We start from the raw sequence: 10749 nt of genomic DNA on the forward strand, positions 1-10749 counted from the left end.
TGCATTTCCTTGCACCAATATATGTAAAAGGCTTTCAAAACAAAGACTTATTGTATCAGGTATACATCAGAAATAACATATTTGCTTTTGAAAGGTTAAAAGAGAAAAAACAAATTTTCTACCCTGGTCTCAGAAATAACGATTTCCTATCTCACAATATACACAATATAAAAAATAAGTGCACGTGCAATTATATAAATAAGAGCCCTGTGCTATTTCCTTTAAATACATTTATACCAAAAGTTATTTATCGGTGATCCAGTCACAAATGTTATACATAAATTGCTCAATATTATTATAATTTTTAATTAGGTATATCTATAACATACTGTATATTCCTACATATTTTATTATTATACAACATTAAGTTGTGATTTTTGTAAAACCTTCCATCACTAATTGGGGAGCAAACACCATTCACATTACTTTAGCCTTATTGGTATATCCATAACAATTATTAATTAAACAATTATTAACAAAATCATTTAAATTATTGGCTAAATTAATAGCTGCACTATTGTTCCCCCTATAAAGCAAAGTGCCAACTATTTGGTCAAATAGGGGGATATTCAATTAAAAGCAAAACACGCATATTTTACTCATGACACAACAACTATATTTTTTTTTACAATAGTAAGGTATGGACGACTGCTTCAATGGAATTCAATTGCACCACCTATGGTGGTGAAATTTTAAAAATGATCAAATTTGTATAGAAAGGTCAGAATATAGGACAGAACATTAAGGAAGCACCTCCTTAAACATAAAAAGTATAAAATGTTTTTAGACCAAAATAAAGCTTTTAAAGTAAATGTTTTTTCCCATGTCAATTCTCCTTTAATCACAATAACAAAGAGTGAGTTGTATCTATTTAGCACAACCAGGTCTTTCTGATGAATTTATGGAGCAGATGAGTGTTTTCAGTTAAATTGCCTATATAGTATATAGTATTTTAAATATAGTGTATAATAAATAAATCTTTAATGCTTTATCATTCCTGCAAGTTATCTTCATCTCATATTACAATTGTTTTCATCTCGTTTTGTCCACATTGCTTACTTAAAGGTTTTATAGAAGTGATATGTGAGCTCCCATGTGTTAATTGTGTAGCCTTACCCTGTAGCAGTGGTCGGGGGCAGTGATTGGGCTCGACAGGGGAGTCTGGCTTATTTGTCCCTCTTTCGGAACTCCAAATGTTGGGAGGTATGGAGCTATGCAGATCTCTGACAGGCTGTTTAATTGCAACTTGCAAAAGACACAAGCTATTATTATTAGTCTCGCCAAATGCAATACTTTACACACCATAGGTGTGGAGCACAGATTACAATTGAACTGCTTAAGAGTTTTACCAAGTGAAGTAATAAATTGTGTGTGATGTCCGCAGAACAATACCGCGCTGGTGAAAATACCGCAGTTCATGCGTAATTGAATTGCCCATCATAGTATAACAACTATTATATATAGACCAGACGGGGACAACTGGCCCCCCGGTTGGTCCAATAGTGGGCTAACTTGGGCTTGGTCACTGGGCCACCTGCATTTTTTTTCCATTAAACTGTTCCTAATAGGCTGCAGTTGAGTCTTGCCCCCCAGGCTAATAATTGACAGCCCTCTCCCGCTGTTATAGTATAACCAGCCAACCTGGCATAGCATGTTGCAGATTGACACTTATGTAGGGAACACTATGCTGAATTCATAACAACCTCTTCTTCTGGCTGTTTTTCTGACAGTTTGTCAAACCGCAGCTTAGTAAAAATGAAGGGTTGCATTTTATCATGTTATAAATCGGGATAGTGATTTGTAATGTGCCACTTTTTTAGACTATTTGATATCAGTTTGGCCTTTAGTAAATGCGGCAGTTTTGAAACCATTGGAAAAGCGTCAGAAAACCAGTGGTCTAAAAAAACTACCCTTTAGTAAATCTACAGCATGAATTAATAGCTTCTAAAATATCTTAGCCCCCTTGTTGAACTAGGTACACAACATACCTATTTATTAAAAGAGCAGAGTCTTCTATTTTAAGTGAAAGGCTCTGTTAAAAACATGAACTTAATAATCTTAATACTGACACAGCAAATCCAATCCTATTCCAAGACTAACCATAAACCAGATACAAACTGTAAAAATATCTCTCTACTTTTTTTCCTGAAATTCCAAAAATGTAGTAACCCCTCACATACTAATTTGTACCAGTGGAAACATTTGGTGCTCTTATAAAAACTCACTACATCCAACAGAATGTTATTGTATGGGTTTTGATATTACAAGAATGTCACAATTGCTTTTTGAATAAGAATAGTTATATCAAAGTAACATAGAAATATAAATGGAAAACCTTTTTTTAAAATAAAATGGAAATAAAATTAACATATTCTCATGGGGGTAGACTACAAGATTTGGAGCAAATTCTCAGTAGCAAATTGATCCCAATAACTGAAAACTTGCAATATATTTTTAACTTTTTTTTAAACTTTTTGGGGTATATTTACTAAACTGCGAGTTTGAAAGAGTGGAGATGTTGCCTATATCAACCAATCAGATTCTAGTTATCATTTATTTAGCACATTCTACAAAATGACAGCTAGAATCTGATTGGTTGCTATAGGCACCAACTCCACTTTTTCAAGCCTGCAGTTTAGTAAATATATCCCTTTATTTCTGGATAAACAATAAGGCAATATGACAGAAAGCAACAGGCGTCTGTAGTAGGTTTCCTTCATCAAATAACTAAACGCCTTATTTGCATAACCACATTGATTTGCTAGAAACTATTTTGACTAAAGTAACTTCTGTTTTTAATGTCATAATTATGCTGATTAGACTATAGTCATGACAAATAGATATCTTAAAAAGCCAAGAGAAAAAAGACAGATATTGAGACTTCTGTCCAATATGCAGAATAAGAGAAATAGTGCTGAGCAGTAACTCATTATTAGAGGTGATAACCATTTGCATATTGTCTGTTATACTGATTTGTTGAGCCAGTACAAAAATTGTAAAATTCTCTAGGGTTTCTTGAATTTTACATCTATTAAAAAAACAAAACTAAATTAGAGAAAGTCGATCTGGTTTGCACTTGTGCGAATTGTCTTCAACATGTTTGAGCTTAAATTTATACAATTTAATGTTTTTTAGTGGCGAATGGTGAATGGCGAGTCTCTAATTTCAAACACAGTAGTGTTCTCAGTTTAAATAATAAAAAAAAATATTTAAAGATATTATCTAAATAGTGCTTAAAATCACAAATTTTAAAACAAAAAGTAATTGTGAATTGTATGCAGAATTCCTCATTTGCAGACAGCAAACCTCAAGCACAAATGACACAAATTGGGTTCTTTTTACTATGGTATCGCAACCGTTAAAATTTGTTTGATTTTTGAACAGGTTCGACATTTGTAAGCATCCCTAGTCAATATTGAAAAATAGGGGCATTTCTTTGGTGAAAACTTTCTAGGAATAAATATTTAAATCACTGGGACTTTGCCTGAAAATTAGGGACAGTTGTCAGCTATGCTAATAATGAAAGATGAGCCTGGCCTGTGAGGCAATTTGCTAAGAAGTGTGTATATGCGTTGTCACGCAGCAGGGAAATATAACACATATGGTTAGGAATTTAATTGACTTTTTATTTAACTCCTGTGCCGGGCAGCCTGTTCAAGACCATATCCATATGCTGATAGAAACATTCTATTATGCTATGTGTTCTAGGGCAAAATAAGGCATCCTATGTCCTATAACATATCTAGCAATTAAACTAACTACAAGAGCTTAAGATACAAGTTTCATTTTCTTCTACTAATAAAGAATCCCTAGACAAGAATATGAGGATAAACACGACAAATGAGCACTTTGATTTATTTCAATGAATCCACTGAAAATCATTTAATAGTTTATTAATATGGTAATATAACCCAGTCTGTCCTTCTAAGTCAAGTTCAAAAGCAACCATATTCCCAATTTTGAGCTTTAAATCCAAGTGACATAATCTCTTGTGTTCTGAGACTCTTCCAAAGATAAAGAATAAAAATAATCTCACTGTGCCCTTGATGGGAAATTTCACAACACAGCACATAAGGACTCAAAGCCAAGTTGAAAAAAAAAATCCACAACAAGATGAAGTGTGCCTGACAGCCGAATGTGGGTTATATCCCATCAGTGAGCAGCTGCCTAATGAATCAAGTAAAAGTTATGAAGGCTTATATTTTAGGAAGAAGATCAGGCTCTAACTGAAAGACTGCCTTACAACTTTATATAATAAAAATCATTTGAAGGAGACATCGGTAACTAACTTCCTGCTTAAAACACGTGAATGCCTCAAAATTGCTATTAACAAAAAGTGTGCAAAACACAAACAAACCTGTCTTAAGGTTATTTAGCATTTATAGGAACATATTATTATTATTATTATTATTATTATTAATAATAAATGATGTTATGAAGGATTGAGTCCTTGCTTCTATACTCCCCCCTCCGTGATGATGACATTGTTGGGGACATGGTCACTCATAAAAGAATACCTCTGATATTCCCTGACATGCTCTTTAGTGCATGTGCAGTGCCACATTTGGTCTGCCCATGCACTGTACCACATATGCTTTGTGGATTGACGCATGCACAGAATGGGTGATTCCAGCTGGCCCATACACAGTAGACACACACAGCCAGGTGCAGTCATCACGTCTGCTGAAGACCATATCCATAACCTGAAAGAAACATTTTATTTGTGCTATGTGTTCTAGTGTAAAATGAGGTGTTATTTTATAGAGCTAAGCTCACAGCAAATATTACCAAAGACTTCCAGAAACAAGTAAGGTCGACTGCATTATATACGTCCCTTCCCTTGTATGCTCTCACTGTCCTACACATAACTAGCAATTAAATAAACCACAAGAGCTTAAGATACAAGTTTCATTTTCTTCTTCTAATTATCAGAGTCCCTAGACAAGAATATGAGGATAAACACGACAAATGAGCACTTTGATTTATTTTAATGAATCCACTGAAGAATCATTTTAAAGTTTATTAATATGGTAATATGACCCAGTCTTCCATCTAAGTCAAGTTCAAATCTCTGGCGCTGTGCAGATAGAATACATGTGTGGACAATGACATCAACTTGCACCTGTTGGTGCTGTAAGGAACATACAGTAGTTTAGGGGATCCATTGCAGTTAGTTTGGTTTGGTATCCCGAGCATCGGGATTACAACAACCACTATTCCTACAAAAAAAATGAAAAAGGTTGGTAACAATATACACTTACTTTCACAGTGACGGCATTGATTTACGAAGACTTGGATGTCTGAAGACTCTGCTCCGCGACGTGTGGTAATTCTGAAGATGCTGCGTGCCGGCGCTGGATTGTAACATCACCGAACACATTTAAAGAGGTACGCTAATTATACCGTTAGGGTTCCTGATGTCACAATCCAGTGCCAGCATGCAGCATCTTCAGAATTACCACGCGTCGCATAGCAGAGTCTTCGGAAATCCACGCCGTCGCTGTCAAGGTAAGTGTATATTTTCATCATTTTTTGCTGGAATACTGGTTGTCGGTATCTCGAGCATCTGGATATCGTACCCCACCCTTCACCAGTGATCGCCACAAGGAAGTATAGCCTTCACTGCCAAAATAAGAGATTGTACAAAGTGAAAGTTACTCTGTCACATGCTGGTTATTGTACTGCCTCCTGAGTCGAGTAATTTGTTTTACTGTGTGGAAAATGCTTATGAAGATAAAGGTTGCTGCTTTTTAAGCTACAATAAAACAAGACAAAAAGGTCTTTCCTCTGTATATTGGGCCTGATTCAAGTCCGAACATAACTTGCACGCAAGTTGCGTTTTAAAAGTTAACACAAAACTTGAGTGTAGTGTAATCCAAGCGGCTCTAGATGCATTTCAATTTGAATCTGGGTGTAAGTACGCTCTGCCTAAGCGTTACGTGCTGTATCTAAGCAGACAGAACAGAGTGCAGTATACACACAAGCATATGTACAATTTAAGGTCACATGCAAAAAATCTATATTAGAAAACAAATGAACAAATCTAAACAGTGTAATCATTAATAAAAAATATGGTTAATAAAAACAAATAAATATTTGTTTATATTTTTTTTTACATTAAATGCATAAATCAAGGTGTTCCTAATGCATACTGTACAAACAATACACTTTTATGGTCTCTCATAGTTGCATTCACATGTTCTGTGCTAGCTAGCGGAAGGCATGTGCGTACTTTTTCACACAAAGACTATGTCGTGTCAGTCATCACTATTAGTCGGCACTTACACCTGTCCTGTTGCTGGTGCAAATGATACAACTGGAAAACAAACTTACGAGAGACCCAGTACTTGAATGGGCTGCCCTTACTGGAAGCACAGATGGAGTAAAATACGTGTTGTGTAAATAGTGTAACTGACCTACACAAAAAAATGCTATTTGTATTGTGCTAATGATTGTGGTAAATAAAATGGAAATATGTCTGAGAACCTCACTTGTGTGTGCAGCTGTTGGAGTAACTGTGTCATGGTACCCTTTGGTTTGTAGTAAATAATTCAGCTTCATGATTGTAACCAGAATATGCTCCTCTGTCTGTTTTCACAATAATGTGTTAAATAAAGAACAGAGCCTGTGACTAGTAGAGCTGGGACTGGTTCATTGTGGTACATGGAGTAACTATGGAAGTCTAACCAATGTGACAGGGTGCTCATGTTTTCATTCTCTGCACAGCTAGATGGGCCTTAGATTTGTGCTTTGTGAAAGCCTATAGACCAGTGGATGGCAACATGATATTTTTCAGTATCTTAAGAAGAGGCCATTGGTAGTATTAAACAGTATATTAACCTATGAGTGGCTAATCAAACTGGTGAGAAGACCTCCCTGTCTAATTTTGTACAATATTGTGACCACAAAATCACTAGGAAGAGGTGTAGATAACAGAAATTATTATGGTCAGCTGTCCCATTTGAGGTCCATTTGTTGCTCACCCTGCTGTAGACACATTAATTGTATTATTTAGAGTTAAGAGCAAAACCAGGTAAATGGTGGGAATTTGCACCAGCTATAGGGACAGATCATCAATGAGAGAGACACACAGAGGGGTCTGCTATGGAAGAGATACAGAGGGGGCTGCAATGAGAGCAATACAGAGGGGCCTGCAATGAGAGAGACTTGGAGGGGTGCAATGGGAAAGACATGGTGGGAGCTGAAATGGGAGTGACAAGGTAAGGGATTGCAATGAGAGTGACACAGAGGGGGCTGCAATGAGAGCAACATGGAAGGAGCTGCAATGAGAGAGTCATTGCAGGGGAATGAGAGAGATATGAGGGCAACAATAACAGTTTTTCTTCTGAATGATAACACTATGCTTATAATTTTAGACAATAGGGGGCCCTGTCCTAAGTGCCCAGCTCCCCCCCAAAGCCTTGATTCAGCTTTGCCCCTGTCCATTATACTGGGAACACCTAGGTGGAAATGTTGCCTCTCCTGGAGTGCCAATCTTTTTAAATAACCCACCACCTACAGCCCAGTGGTATCAGGAAGAGCCTCAAGGCTTTTCAGCATGGTGCTTATAGCTGCTGAGTGGGGGGAATAGTACATTTTGCACCCCTTCCACCATATAGTCACCAGTCTGAGGCTAGTTTACACTATAGCAAGTGGACTCATGCTCGTGGTTTCCCTGGAAGTCTAGGATTTTTGGGGAGGGGGGGATAGACTGCAAGTTTTAAAATAGCTACTTATTTTACACAATGCATTGTTCATCATATTTTGTTACAAGTGACAAGTATGCCTGAAAATGTAGTAGACCTTTTAATTTTTTTATTTTTTTTTATTTTACCTGTGAAGTCAGACTCGGTGAGGAGGTTAGAGGAGGCAATTTTGTTTTTATTTGATTTTTTTCATTTTTATATTTGAATGAAATTCACAGGGATTTGCTACAAAATTCAGTGGAATCGCAGCAAACACAAGTTCTGTGGCTTCATACAACCCTAGTCAAATTTAATCATTGATCATTTTCAAATTATAACACTTATATAACCTTAGCTTTACAGTATACCCCTTGTTGTTTTGTGAGTCCCAAACATAGTAAAACAGTTATACAAATATACCCCATCTTATTTTTTGTTAATTTAGAAGCATCTGAATTATGGAAATAGAAGGTGAATTGTAGATTTCAAGTTAGAAATAGCGAATTGTCAACTAGGACAAGTGTGAGCCATAGACAAATGACATGAGCCATATATGCATGGTATGCATACTGTATAATATATACATATGTACACTATATGAACAAAAGTATTTGGCCACACCTGTTTATTATTGAATTGAGGTGTTTCAAATCAAGCACCTAGCCATGCAGTCTCCATTTGTAAACATTTGTGATACAAAATGGGTCACTCTGAAGAGCTCAGTGACTTCAAGCGTGATACTGTGATAGGATGCCATCTTTGCAATAAGATGGTTTGTGAAATTTCATCCTTGCTGGATATTCCACGGTCAATTGTAGGTGGTATTATTAGAAAGTGGAAGCCTTTAGGAACAACAGCAGCTCAGCCATAAAGTGGAAGACCATGTAACATCACAGAGCGGGGTCAACGACTGCTAAGGTGCATGGTGCGTAAAAGTCGCCAATGCTCTGCTGATTCCATAGCTGAAAAGTTCCGAACTTCCACTGGTATTAATGTAAGCACAAATACTGTGTGGCGGGAGCTTAATGAAATGGTTTCCATGTTTGAGCAGCTGCATGCAAGCTTCATATCACCAAGACCAATGCCAAGCGTCAGGTGGAGTGGTGTAAAGCACATCAACACTGGACTGTGGAGCAGTGGAAACTTGTTCCACGGAGTGACGAATCACACTTCTCTCTATGGCAGTCATATGGGTGAGTCTGGGTTTGGCGGATGCCGGGAGAGTGTTACCTGCCTGACTGCATTATGCCAACAGTAAAGTTTGATGGAGGAGGGATAACGATATGGGGCTGTTTTTCAGAGTTTGGGCTAGGCCCATTATCTCCAGTGATGGACAATCTTAATGCTTCAGCATACCAAGTAATTTTGGACAATGCTATGCTTCCAACTTTGTGGCAACCGTTTGGGGAAGGCCCTTTTCTGTTCCATCATGACTGTGCCCAAGTGCACAAAGCAGGACTACAAAGACATGGTTGGATAAGTTTGGTGTCGAAGAACCTGACTGGCCCGCACAGAGCCCTGACTTCAACCCCATCAAACACCTTTGGGATGAACTGGAACGAAGATTGCGAGCCAGCTCTTCTTGTCCAACATCAGAGCCTGACCTCATAAATGTTTTACAGAATGAATGGGCACAAATTCCCACAGAAACACTTCAACACCTTGTGGAAAGCCATCCGAGAAGAGTGGAAGCTGTTATCGCTGCATAAGGCAGACCAACTCCATATTAAAGTATATGTATTTGAATACAATGTCATTACAGTCCCTCTTGGTGTAACGGTCAAGCGCCCGAATACTTTTGTCCATATAGTGTATATAAATGCCAAATTCAGCTAATACTTTTATTATAAAGTATGTATCAATTCGGCCCTTGTGCAGTGTATAAACCAATTACAGAATAATGTACAATAAATATGCAAACGTTTATATAGGAGAGCTACACTCACACAGCTCTCTATACTGCTAGTTGTTTACAATTTTTTGGGACATTATTGACCTGTAGCACCCCAATCACCTTCCCTCCTTGCCTCCCAATTTGCCTAACAATGAAGGGAATATTACCCCTGCTCGAAAGGTCTCCAATTGTACAATAATTGCTAATTACATTGACATGATCTGTCTGTTAATATATATCCACAATAACAATGCCTGACCCCTTTGAATGGAGTAATATATCATAGAGTCATTTTTGACAAATGATACCTAACTACAACAAAAGACATTACAACCATTTTGTTACCCAATGGATGTCTGAATAGGGCTATCTACTGGAGGTGTGAGATCTGTCTTTGTGAACCCAATAAACAAGAACTGCCCACTTTAATAAACCACACATTTTATGGAATGAGTGCCATAAAAAGTGATGACAAAATATACCAAATTAGGAATATTTTTTTGCCCACTGCAAATGTACACTAACATAATTATTTATTGTTTTTAATATTACAGTTGTTCTCAATATATGAATGTTTCATAATAAGTACACAGCAAAACTGGATTAACTGCAGTACTTGCAGGCACTTAATATATTTACTAAATATTAAACACCCCAAATTATACAATATATATATATATAGATTTGAAAAGCAATATGCAGTTGAGGCTGGTTTTAACAAAGGAATGAACCTTACAATGTTAAATAAGTTTGGAATGAGCTTGACTACAAAAAATGATGCAATTCTGCGAGATAAATTTAACTTCGAGGAGAACCATATGAAAGCAATCGTGTAGAATAAAATGTGTGATTTATGCTCTAAGAATATCTTTAGTTTAGCAGGGGAAGAGATATTGATTTACTAAGAAAATGATCAGCGGTAGGCTCTAATTTAGGATTACAATAGGGATTAAGGGAATTTAAAGAAATTGATTGGGAGATCTCTGCCAGAAGAATAACCGAGCATCATCATATTTTATGAGAGGACAAGAAAAACAAAGACATGATGGTCAGTGTTATCAAATATTTCATCCCTACATATTGCCACAAAGGCTAATATTTAAAGATCCAACATGGCCATTTCCTGCACACTGCCTTTGTAATTTTACTGTTAGTGTATAAAGTACCCAG

This window comes from Mixophyes fleayi, chromosome 5 (assembly GCF_038048845.1).
Source record: "Mixophyes fleayi isolate aMixFle1 chromosome 5, aMixFle1.hap1, whole genome shotgun sequence".
Classification (NCBI taxonomy): Eukaryota; Metazoa; Chordata; class Amphibia; order Anura; family Limnodynastidae; genus Mixophyes; species Mixophyes fleayi.